Source organism: Manacus candei, unplaced genomic scaffold (genome assembly GCF_025592945.1).
Source record: "Manacus candei isolate 608988 ecotype Guabito, Panama unplaced genomic scaffold, ASM2559294v1 h1tg000113l, whole genome shotgun sequence".
In the NCBI taxonomy this organism is placed as follows: domain Eukaryota; kingdom Metazoa; phylum Chordata; class Aves; order Passeriformes; family Pipridae; genus Manacus; species Manacus candei.
In genome coordinates, this window is record NW_026138161.1 from 1,426,069 (window position 1) to 1,438,582 (window position 12,514).

Sequence of the window (12,514 nt, forward strand, 5' to 3'; positions counted from 1 at the left end):
CTCATGCCAAGAAAGATACTGAGGTGCTGGAACAAGTCCAGAAAAGGCCAGTGGAGCTGGGGAAGGGCCCGGAGCACAATTCTCACAAGAAGCAGCTGAGGGAGCTGTAGTTGTTTAGCTTGCAGAAAAGGAGGCTGATGTGAGACCTCATCGTTCTCTACAACTGCCTAAAGGAGGTTGTAGCCTGGTGGGGGGTGGTCTCTTCTTCCAGGTAATAAGCAATAGGATAAGAGGAAATGACCTCAAGTTGTGCCAGGAAAGGTTTAGATGGATATTAGGAAGAATTTCTTCACTGAAGGGATGTCGGGCACTGGAACAGGCTGCCCTGGGAAACGATGGAGTTGCCATCCCTGGAGGTATTTAGAAGTTGTGTAGACGTGGCAGCTGGGGACATGATTTAGTGGTGGAATTCATAGTACTGGGTTAACAGCTGATAATCTTAAAGGTCTTTTCCAACCCAAGTGATTCTATGATTTTAGGAGAAGAGAACATCTTCAAAAAGAAGAGTCTCTCCCCTTTTCAGTGGCTTGTTGTGTAGGCTATGTATGATACTTCCTTCAGAAGCAGGAGAAGCACTAGGAATAAATATTCTTATATACTATTAAAAATGCCCTCAGCATCTCCTAGATCACCACAAAATCTATCCCAAATCTGGATGTAAAAAGCTATGCAAGTTTTACTCTTAAAACCCAAACTTCGAGCAGCTAATCCCTAGGCTTGTAAAGTGTACAGAGGACATGAAGCAACTGCAGTCTCTATGAGCTACTTATTTTTTGGTTGGTGAGAGAACATCTCTCCATAAGGAACCAATATTAACCTGTGCAAACGTGAATGTACACCTGGAGACTCCCTAAGAGCCAGAACTTCAGAAAGTTCATGTCATAAATAGTGTAAATTGCAAACCAGTGCACAGCTCTCTGCTAAGGCACTAACTCTTAGTCCCAGATGCTTTTTGTGGGACTGCCAGGCTGAGTCATCAGTTGATGTATGGAGAAGAAAGGTACAATGCATATCTATCCTCTCTTGCTAAGCATGCTGCAAATTGGAGAAGGAAATCTGTCTGCAAGTATAAGCTTCCTTTATGTTGCTTTACTGCATAGTGAGCTGGGGGAAGGCTCATTACCAGTCGTGGATAGACACTAAACTTGATAAAGTGGATCACTTACTGCTGTGACATGACACAAAAAGAACATTTCTGCCTCAAATTCTCTGTGGACTAAGCTGAGGTGCTGACTGGCTACAGAAAGGCAGTTTGCAAGTGCTTGTGGCCTTTTTCTGTAACCCTTCCCAGGTGATGCAGCACAGAAAAACAGGGAGGAGAGGCCCCAAGTGCTCCTCTGAAAGGCTATAGAGAGCTTCTGTTAGTAATGTGGGAGGGAGTGTGGTGCAGGATGTAAGAGATGCTGGCATGTGAAATCGTAACCACTGTAGACTGGCTCCTGGGTAGTTCTGGGCTTTTGATTAATCTGAGAGATCATAAGGAGAGCAATAACATAGGTGGCTTTGAAACTGGACAGATGATTTAGATTTGTCAAGCTTGGGATGACCTGGGTCTAAACTTTTTGTGTCAGATTTTGCTCACAAAATAGGCATAATGATCTTTTTTTGCTCTTGACCATCTTTCACCTACCTTTATTTTTAATGTTTTATTTCAAAAATACATCCTATATGAATTTCCACTTAGCATAATGGAGGATGCACCACAGTTGCATTTTTTATTGGTGCTGCAAGTACCAGGAGTGTATTGCTTGCAAAACCTTTTTATTGTACGTCTCTATAACACTATAGAAAAATCAATGAACTTCTAATTAAGACCTTAAAAGAAATGTAGTCTAGTACTTTAATCCTAGATCAATTTGCTTTTATTTCATAATAGCATAAAAATTTATCTGCTGAGAGCATTATTAACTACTTCAGTTTTTGGATATCCAGATATAACATTTAATAAAAAATGCAATAAATTATTTATTTCACATTCAGCATGAAACTTCATACATAATAATAGGCTTTATTAAGGGAGAGGACTTGAAAACACCGTGTTTGTATTGAAGAGGGGGAAAGATACAGATGACATTTCCTGCATCTGAGATTCTCTGTGAAAAATCTAAATAGCATATACTGTGGGTATGTGGGTTTGCTCAGGAATGTTATAAATATTTTTGCAAGATCAAACAAACAGCAAAGGAGCACTGTTTTAGTCATGTAGCTTTTCATAAGAATACACCAGACCCGCATCCAGCGAATATGGACTGGCGACAGACAAAGCTCAGTGCTGGTGGTATTTAGTCTGGGATGTTCTGTTAAGCAGCATTACAGAAACCATGCCTTAGAATACAGAAACTTATGACATGGTGTTTTCCCTCTAGATGCCCTCCCGTATCCTGCCGTCTGGTTAGGGAAGAAATGAGCATCTGCAAGAGGTGGAAACCAGAGGGTGGGACAACACAGTCCTAAGCAGTGCAGTCCTTACGCAAAGTCTATTCGGTCCAGTGATCAGATATGGAAACACTTGGCAGCAATGGGGTGCAAAGGTTTTGCTTCGAGTTCTAGGTGCTGTATTTTTAAGCCCAATAAGGTTATTTGCAGCTCTGCATTTGGTATTATTTCTACACTTTCCAAGCGCCTCTCTTTTCCAACTGTGTTTCTGAGAGCTAAACTTGGTTCTGTGGAGAAGGGGCAGTAGTTTGGCTGCTGAATTTTAGTGCCTGGATCCAACTGATAGACAATACCTGAAATCACAAGACATTTCACTGTTTGTCTTTATTCCTGGTTAGGCTTTGTGTAAGTAGATTAATTCCAACTACTGAGGGGGAGACTGTTATTTGAAAAAACAGAAGGTTATCGCAGTGAAAGCAAGGCAGAGCTTCATGCTGAAACAGTAACAGTGACAATGTCCTCTTGGCTTATGTTAACATAGCTTGGCCCTACAAAATAAGTATCCTGCCCCATGTCAAAACTTGAGTGTGAGTTAACAAGAACCTCTGTAGAGACACTGCTACATGTGTGCCCACATGTGTGTGTTATACCTAAACTGAAATGAGACGTCTGTAGATCACCCTCTGGGAACCGGTGCCTTACAGTGAATATTTTGGCTGTGTCTTTTGTGCTGCCATGAGGAGGAAGAGTGGCTTTAATGTCACAGCAGCCTCTGCCTGTGACAGCCCGTTGCAGCCAGGCTGCCTGTCTCTCTCTGCCCTGGCACTTTCTGTGGTCTTTTGTTGCTTTGTCAAGGTAAATTCACTACCTTTCCTGACTCCTGCCTGCCTCTTTTAGCTGTGAAAACTACGTTTCAGCTCTGATGTTCTATTTCACTGACTTATGGCCATTAATAGTAGCAATTAATCCAGTGGGAGATAGGAACAATTTTAATTTTTATTCAGCCTGCTGATGGAATAGTGCAGAGCAGCTTATGAGCCTAGATGGAAACAAAATACCTTTCTTTGACAAAAGGCGCAACCAAGCTACTTGTTTACGTTAGAGGAGATTGCTGTGGTCTGAAAATGCTACTAGCAAGTAGCAACATCAGTGGTTGGGAGCAGCATGGGAAAGGTCTTTGGACACGTAATTTCCTCAGATTTCTTCATAAAACCCCACCCTAAACTTCCCCTCAAGGGCTTGAGGTTATCAGAGTGCCTAGTCAGCAGCTGAGGCAGATACCTTAGCACCTATTCCCACATTCTCCATATCTGACTAGGAGTCAGAAACTTTGAAATGGAAAACTAAGGAAAGAGGAGGAAGTTGACTGCGCTGGACCAAAGGCCTGTCTAGCTCCTGTCTCTGGCAGCAGGTGCTCAGGGGAAAGTTGTCCTGAGTCCTTACTGTCCCTTAGGCAACAGTGATGTCTTTTCCATGAAACTTTCTAACAACTTCTTGAACTCTGTGCCTCCTTCTCATGTCTGTAGCTCCAGCTGCACAGCTTAATTTTAAGCTGTTTAGAGAACTGCTTCCATTTATTTACTTGCTTGATGCCAGCAAGGTTTATCTGATGGCCTTTGACTTCTGGACTGAGAGCAGTGGTGAGCAGTATTTGCCTTCTCTGTGCTGCTCATAGTCATACAGAGCGTGGTCTAAAGCAAAGCAAGCCACCCTCCTTAGTGTTTCCTTCTAGCAAACACCTCACAGCTCTCAGGAAGGTTGTGGTTTTTGCTCTGAATTGCAAATACATGCCAGTCACTGTTGAGTCAAAATGTTGAATATGGGTGTGGATGTCAGTAGCTGCAAAAGCATTCTTTCTTCTGTATCTATAGGTGTGTTGATAGCACCACTCCTACGTTTTCAAATAGGTTTGTATAATTAGAATTGGAATGCAGAAGGTCTCACCTTTGCTTTCATGATATCTCCTGCCAAAGAGAAATTTAGACTTATTTTTCAAAATGCCACGAAGGGGAAGATATAAAGGGCTATTTTGAGACAGGCTTCTTCCTGACTTATGGTGAAATTGTTACCATTCGTGTAGAAAAATTAAACATCAGTTTTCCAAGTCCCAAATTAACCTGTGGTTTCAGAGGGAAGTCTGGGCCCCAATGGGGCAGAGGAAGGTCTCTGGATTTGAGTCTGTGCCCCAGTTCATGTCAGGTTTTATCTTACACTGGTTACTGTGTCTGCACATATTGCTGCCTTTTGGGTGGCATCAGAACTGAGAAAACATCAGAGATCCACAGCAGAGAGAACCAGTTTTGTCTTCATTTAGACTGTGATCTAGCTGTGGAGAAGCTCTGGATTTTGGAATGGTCCTGTGGCAGGACTGCACCCAGCTGGACATGGGCTGGTTAACAGGCAGAGAGTGATGAGAATATTTGTGTCTTCTAGAAGCTGAATTTTCTCCCTGCGCTGATCTCTGGATACAGTGAGAATTTAAATGGATGCACAGTGATTTTTATCAATTGCACTCTGTTTATTCCTGGTGTGGATAAAGTATCACAGGTAAAGAACAACAATAGGAATAAAAAGAGGGAATTGACTTCCAATGGATGAATATATATGGACGGATAGATAGCTTCCCTGTCACTCCTCAGGGCTACATCTTTGAGGCTGTTGTCCTCTGGAGAGTACTTCAGTGGCAAACAAGATAGAAACAGCAGGTGAAGTTTTAGTATTTTTGGAAATATTTCTGACATTCCCCCAAACCAGAGTGTCTCTCTGTTTCCTGATGTCTAATGAGAAGGGAGCTCATGTTAAGGTAGTACTTTTTTTTGGATCTTTCTTCTCTGTTGTTGAAATACATAGGAAACATTAGTCCATTAGTGAAACTGTAGTACTCAATATCTTTTGAGATCCTGTACTCCTGTGACAAATTGACTGAGGGGTTCAAAACTTTGGGGGAGTTATGTATGTACACACACTGCCGAGTGGCATCTGTTGTGCAAGTTTAATTCTGTTTGGAAATGAAGGCAAGAATGGCAACGATAACAGAGAAATGCTTGTCCTCCAAAAGAGATTGAATAAAGTTTGAAACTGAAATAGGAATATTAAATCACTGATGGATTAAAGAAGACATTGCTGTCAAAAGCATATGCTTTGGGACCATGCCTAGAGAAAAACTGGCAGTTTTTGAGAATCCCTGGCTTGTGCTGCTGTGTTCTTAAATTGTTTTTTCTGCAAGCATAAAGAAAAATGCTTTACTTTTTATTAGAAACATATTGATTTATAAAAATAGGTGTGTGTTGTATTTAGAGGTGTAATAACTTTAAATTCTGTAGGTGAGAGGTTTCCTCCCCTCTCGTTATCTAACATGTTTAGTGATAACCTCTAGTTCTATTCTGTCATACTGTGGGACAGGTGCAGGATGATAAAATCAGATATTGAGCTGCCTGGTTTGGCTGCTCTTTGTTAGAACTGATGCAATACAGAGTCTGTAAGTAACACAAAGCTTCCATTGGACTTCAAAAGACACATGAACAGATTTAGTGAGGAATATAATACACAACAAACAGGTCCCTTGCAGGGTTGGGAAGGGGGTGAAGTTGATTCTGCTGTTATGTTGTCAGAGCATCAGAACATCTGGGCTAAATTCAGCTTTCAAAGTCAAAGATTAGTGTTTTAACAGAAAGATCCTCAGGATCTGATCTGAGCTCACAACAGGCTCTTTGGATCCCTCATTGCCTTAATGTTGGAACTGTGTAATATTTAAGCCACTTCTCTATATGATTCACATAATAGCAGCTACTGTGTCAATAATCAATTCCCTCTGGAATCTAGCAAACAAAAATGCTACACTTTTTTTTTTTGTAGGAACTTCCCACGTTATAAATGATGGTTTGTACATCTGAAAAGTAGTTTGAGAGGACTGCTGTCTCCAGCTCAGCTTTAGGGTGTTGGATTCTGAGTTGGTTTTAAAATTTATAGCCGTCTTTGACTTGACTACATGTCTGGAATGCCCTTTCTGGGATCCCTCAGCATGGGATTGACAGAAATAAAAACATCCTTTTTTTTCCCTCAACCAATTTCAAATGCTTCAGAACTGCTGATGGCAGCACGACCTGAACAGCAGACACCTTTTCTGCATGTTGCTTTTATGCAAGATTTAGATTTAAAGCACCAAGAGCAGACAGGAGCTTACACAGGTACAGTGAGTAGAAGTTTACCCACATTTCTCTGCTGTGGTGACAGGTACATTTGTGTCTTATTTAACTGGTTCCTAACAGCGGTCCTGGCAGAGTCAGCAGTGAAAAACACATGGTTCAACAAGTGATCTTTGCTTTGCTGTCCGTGTTGTGGTCCTGCTCAGAGAGTCTCCTGGGAAAGTAAGCAGTGGTGGCATAAAGGGCACACCAGGTGGTGTTTGGAGGAGCAGCAGCTCCTGGAGTAAACCAGAGCCCTGGCAGCAAGAGACAATGGCTTCAGGAGAGGGGAAAGATCAACGAAGTTGGGCAGTACTTGGAGCACCCAAAGAGACTTGTCAGGCCACAAACCTACCCCCTGAGTCTTCTAGATGCTCTGCATTCCCCTGTGTTAGCTTTGTGTCCAGTATTGCAGCTTGTCTCCCATTGGCAACCACGTGTGATTATCATCACTTGAGCTGGTCTGTACAGTTTGAGAAGGAGGAGTGATGCTACCAGCAGAGCTGCACCACAAACAGGACATTTCATCAGATTATCAGGGTCTGACGCAGAGAGTTTTCTCCTGCAAGATGGTCCAGTCCTGCCAACTGCTCGGCTGGAGTCCTACCTTGTCTCTGGGCATATTACCTGCCCCAATAGGCAGAGGAGGCTGCAGCTTGTTTAGGAGCTGTCTTTGGCCAGCTGAAGTCCTCCAGTAAACCTTGGAGATGCATGTGCTGCTACCCAAAGGGACCGGGCTGCCCCATTTCTGCAAGCCCAACATAGAAAGCAGGTTGCTGAAGGACATTCTTGCTCTCGGTACTCTGTGTGTGACTGATCCAGAAAAGGAGGGTTTTGTTGAGACTTGAGTATTTCTGAAGGAAGGGGGGCTTGTTCATGTGTGTGAGGAATAAAAAAAGAAACATCAGCGCGTTCTGACGGAGTCTCATCCCCTCTTAACTTAATGACAGACACCCACCGATTTCACAGGGGTCAAGATTTCAGTATCCTGTGTGCGGGGGATCTGTCAGTGATGCTATCCTTGTTATAGCAATAGCTGAACTCCTGTTAGCATAGCAGGCTACAGGGAACTGCCAGTTAGCAGCTCTGTCACTTACGCTCCCTTAATGTGAATGTTTGCATCTGATTGCTATCTTGGTTAGCCAAGAAGTCTTCATTTTCCTGGAACCGCCCTGGAGTTATCTCAGTGCTAAGAGACAATGAGGGAGGGGTTCTCTCAAACTGGGCAGCTGGAGTCTCACATCCTTGTCTTCAGTCTCATCTCATATGAAGATCACTTTACATCTGTCACCTCTCCCACCTTACCTCTCCACCCAGACCCCGTACACTCGGAGCCACTCCTCATATTGAAAGTCAACCGTTCCCAGGACTGACTCTGTTTTAGGGAGAAGTCTTCTGGTCTCTAGACCAGTAGAGAAAAAGAAGCATGGGCTTGAGCCTTGAGAAAGAATGAATAAGATGGCAACAGCATCTTATTCATACTCAATGAATTGGAACTCTAGAGCTCTAAAGACCCTCTGGACACTTAACTTTGCTCAAACCATTTTCTGCAGATATCTATTCAGCCTGTTCAAAAAACAAACCTCTTAAGAGGATGGTTTCACCTGTGCACAGGTGCTCTTTTGACACTGTACCCTTCAGTGCTTAGTTGAGTTTACTCCTTCTGGGACCCTCTTTGTGCTTGACGCCATACAGATGAAACTCTCCCTCTCCAAGTTATAAGTAGGAACTGGATTTGATTCAAGAACAGCTCATCCTCCCAATAACTACAAAATAAAACATGCTTGAAGTATTGCATCCACTGTGGAAGCACTAATTCCTTCAGCAGTAGCTCTCTAACTAATGTCTGCATCCAGGCTGTGTTTGGCAGAGTTGTCACTGAAAACAAGAAAATCTCTCATGTTTCAAATGACTGATCCTTGCACTTCTTTCACAATCTATTTGAAATACAACAGCTGATTTCCTGGGACAATTTGCATCTGTTTTCTGACTTTCTGGTCAAGATCTTGGTATATTTTCTGATGATGTGATGCATTTTGGGACTCAAAGCTTTTTTTCTACTTATGGGGAATCTCTTGACTAAACTGTTGTGGCACTGCAAGCTTGACAAGGATGGATCGTTTTATTCTTCACACTTGTGCAACTTCTGAGATTGGTAAAATTCTACAGATTTTACAACTTCAGAGTGTTACCAACAAAAAGATAGTGATTTGAGCTAGAAATAACATTTTGGGAACTTGCATTTCTTCAGTTGAAAAGATAATGCTCTTTCTGTTGTGAATGCTCTTCTGCTGTATAAATCTGTTGTAAAACCCGGAAAAACTAGGGTGGAAAAATTTCAGGTGGTGCTTTTTATGGTCCTTTGTAGGTTACATTTTGTATCCTATGTTCTTAGGCATTTTCTGTGTTCTTTTAATTGACTTTGTGTGCATAGCAATACCCTGTTGTCATCACTAGATTTGCCAAACATGCTAAGCAAGTGCTGCAAAGGTTTCTCACCTCCTATTGAAGTTTTAGATCTGTGCTCTAGAGAAAGTCAGCCTTTCTAGACTCACACAGGCCATTTCCAGTTAAAGTCCTTTCCAGGTTCCTTTAATTGGCCATCTCTGACACACTAGCTGCTAACACCCAAGAAGGACACAGACAACATGGATCAGGAGAGCAATTCAGATTTCTTACACCCTGGAGATGTCTCCATTGATACTGTTGTCTGTGTGTATTTGTTGAGGATTCTTTCTGATCATCCTTCATGATGTACCAAGGATACACAAATGATAGATACTGATAGCAAAGTTTTAATCACAGTAGTATCGAAACCTGGGAGCACAAAGCTTTTCTTCTTATCAAGAAACCAAAGGCTGATCTTACAGTTGTATCTTTGGCTTAATGTGGGGAAATACGTGAAGAAGTGATTGTTTCTTAAAATTTCACAAGGCTAATCTTAGTCACTAGGGCTTGTGATATCTAATTTAAAACTGGCAAAACATTAGATGAACAAATTATAACTGTTTCTCTCAAGAAATGGATGGATTTACAGGGAGAAAAAAGAAATAGTTCATAGGTTACTATTTTAACTAAAAATCTTCAAATGGTACAGAAAAGCAGAGGCTTAATATTGGTATGACATGGAATACATGGCAAAAGTAAGTCAGCCTTGACACGGCTACTGTCTCATAAAATGATTAATGTCTGATATAGTAATTAGAGAATAGAATAGGAGAGAATATGAAGTGACAGATCTGGAATCAGGAAACTTTTCCAAAGGACCAGCTTGTTTAAAGTGGGATCCTTTTAGACTAAATGATGAAACTTGGTAATACACAATATACAGTGCAATATTTTTTAATAATAGAAGATTGCTGCAAATAAGTAAACATAATTTAATATTACTGTGACAAAAACTAATGCACTTAACCAATTGACTACTTCATATCTGTCAGATTATGTGCACAATACATAGTTAGTAAGTAAACATGAAGATAAAAAGGGTTTTTGGAGCTGTTTCTAAAGATGATGTGGCATCTTGCCTGCTGCTAATCACATTTCTAACACACTGGGGTTTAGGTTGGAGTTAGTTTAAACAAATTCTTGCAAGGATGATTAACTCAGTTTGTTTGGTTTATGCAAACACACTTCTCTAACAGCTTTGGTCCTTCTTAACAGGCAAGGGGTTATCAGTCTGAGAAATAAGCTAATAAACTGAAGAAATAATTAGATCTTTCTAAGCAGGCAGATGGCAGAGTCGTGTCCTTTGATACCAAGAGTGCCAACAAGCTTGTCCATTTTTACAATTAGATTGTTTCATCTAGTAATTAAAAAAAAAATACAAAAACCAAAGTAAAAACAAATGCAATAACAAAATTCTCAAGCCAAACAAAATATGACAAAAGTGTTGTCTATTCCTCTATAGGCAATATTTACTGTAGCAACATTTTTGCCATAATATAAAGCCTGATAAAGCTACTAGTGGGGTTCTAAATATCGAGCTGAACAGAATGCTGGCATGTTACTTAAAGTATATATATATATATATATATATATATATTTCAGGGTTATGACAGCTTCCTTCTAAAGCTAAGCTGTTTAACCTCATTGTTTTTAGGAACTGGGGCTGGTATTGGAAGGCAAGGAAGGGAATATGGGCTGATTGAGGAAACATGTAAACCACTAGAACAGCAGCAGGAAGACATTTGCATTTGTACTAGATTTGGGTGTGCCAAGTTTGTGAGAGGACATCAGCTTGGAGGGTGCCATGGGAAAATTTAAAGGCAGCACTACCTGTAGAGGAGGGGACAGGAAGGGTCCTGGACTTTTCAGTGTAATAGAAGTTGAGTATAAAGTGGGTTGGAAATGTCTAAGCAGTACCAGAGAGAAGTTTTACTAATTTGCTTATTGCTAAATGGAGAAGGGCAATATATTGACCTTTTAAATCAGATAGTGGCCATTTGCTTGCAAGTCATAGAGTGGTTTGGGTTGGAAGCGACCTTAAAGACCATCCAGTTCCAACCCCCTGCCATGGGAAGGGACACCTTCCACTAGACCAGGTTGTTCAAAACCCCATCCAACCCGCCCTTGAGCACTTCCAGGGATGAGGCATCCACAGTTTCTCTGGGCAACCTGTGTTGGTACCTCACCACCCTCACAATAAAGAATTTATTCCTAATATCTAGTCTTACTCCACCTTCTTTTAGTTTGAAGCCATTCCCCCTTCATCCTGCCACTCCTTGGTCAAAAGTCCCTCTCCAGCTTTCTTGGAGCCCCTTTAGGTACTTGAAGGTGCTCTAAGGTTTCTCCGGAGCTTTCTCTTATCCAGGGTGAACAATCCCAGCTCTCTCAGCCTGCCCTCAAAGGAGAAGTCCTCCAGCCCTTGCCACTAATGTGGTGATCAGAAGAAGGGCTGTGGGAAAAACATGTTCCTCAATGCAGCAGTGAGGATTTTGGGTGTGTCTGGTGAATGACACATGGCATGGTACTGAGAGCTTTTGTCTTTGCCTGGGTAGAAGACAGGAGACCACAAGCCAGACCATGGGGGAAAAAAAAACAAAACAACCCCAAAACCCCCCAAAACAAAACAACAACAGAAAACAAACAAACAAAGAAAAACCAACCCAAACTCCCCAAAACCCTCTAAAAATGTGGATCAAGCCCAAAAGTGCTGCACCTCAAGGAGGATGCAGTGGTACATAATTTACAGAGGGCTCTTGGTCATTAGATGAGGTTCAGAAAGGTGTAAAAGGCTACCATTGAGAAAGAAACATGAGAATGTTTAATTCTTCATAGCTACCATAGGAAACCATATTCAGGAGACTTCAAGCTCTGATAGACATGTAATAATGTGATGTTAGAGCTCTACATACCCAGCTGAACCTGTTTACAATCTTTGTCATGCTTTGTTCCCTATATAGTGGTAAATTCCTCTTTGCAGAACAGCTTATCAAATCTTTCAGTCATTAAAGTAATTCCCTACTCACATCTGAAATGTTCTATAATGACTACAAAGAAGAAAAAATAGAAAAAGAAAATCTTTACTTTCTTAAAATAACCTGGAGTGTAGGAGCAGCCTTTGGGTTTGGTATTGCAGTTCCTGCTCTCTGCCTTACTTTCACTAATCCTGTTATTGACTGGGTGTAATGGGTTCACTTTATGCTTTATCCAAATAGATTCAAGCAGCAATCTGGCTTAAGGCTTAGACCTTTTTTTACCAGGAATTCCATTTTTGGATCTCACATCTGCTCATGAAATACGGGAAATCACATTTTTAATTGCTTTGAACACCAGTGTTCTGTGGAAAATGAGTGTATAGATGGATTTCATCCAGTTCATCACATGCCTCTTTCCATACCAGGTTTTGGAATAACAGTGAAGATCCTAAAATACGTAAGTAGCTACGGAGGGTTGTGGGTAACCACAAAGGCTCTTCCCTTTCTGGGAAGGCGGCCTCTTTGGGCTTCATT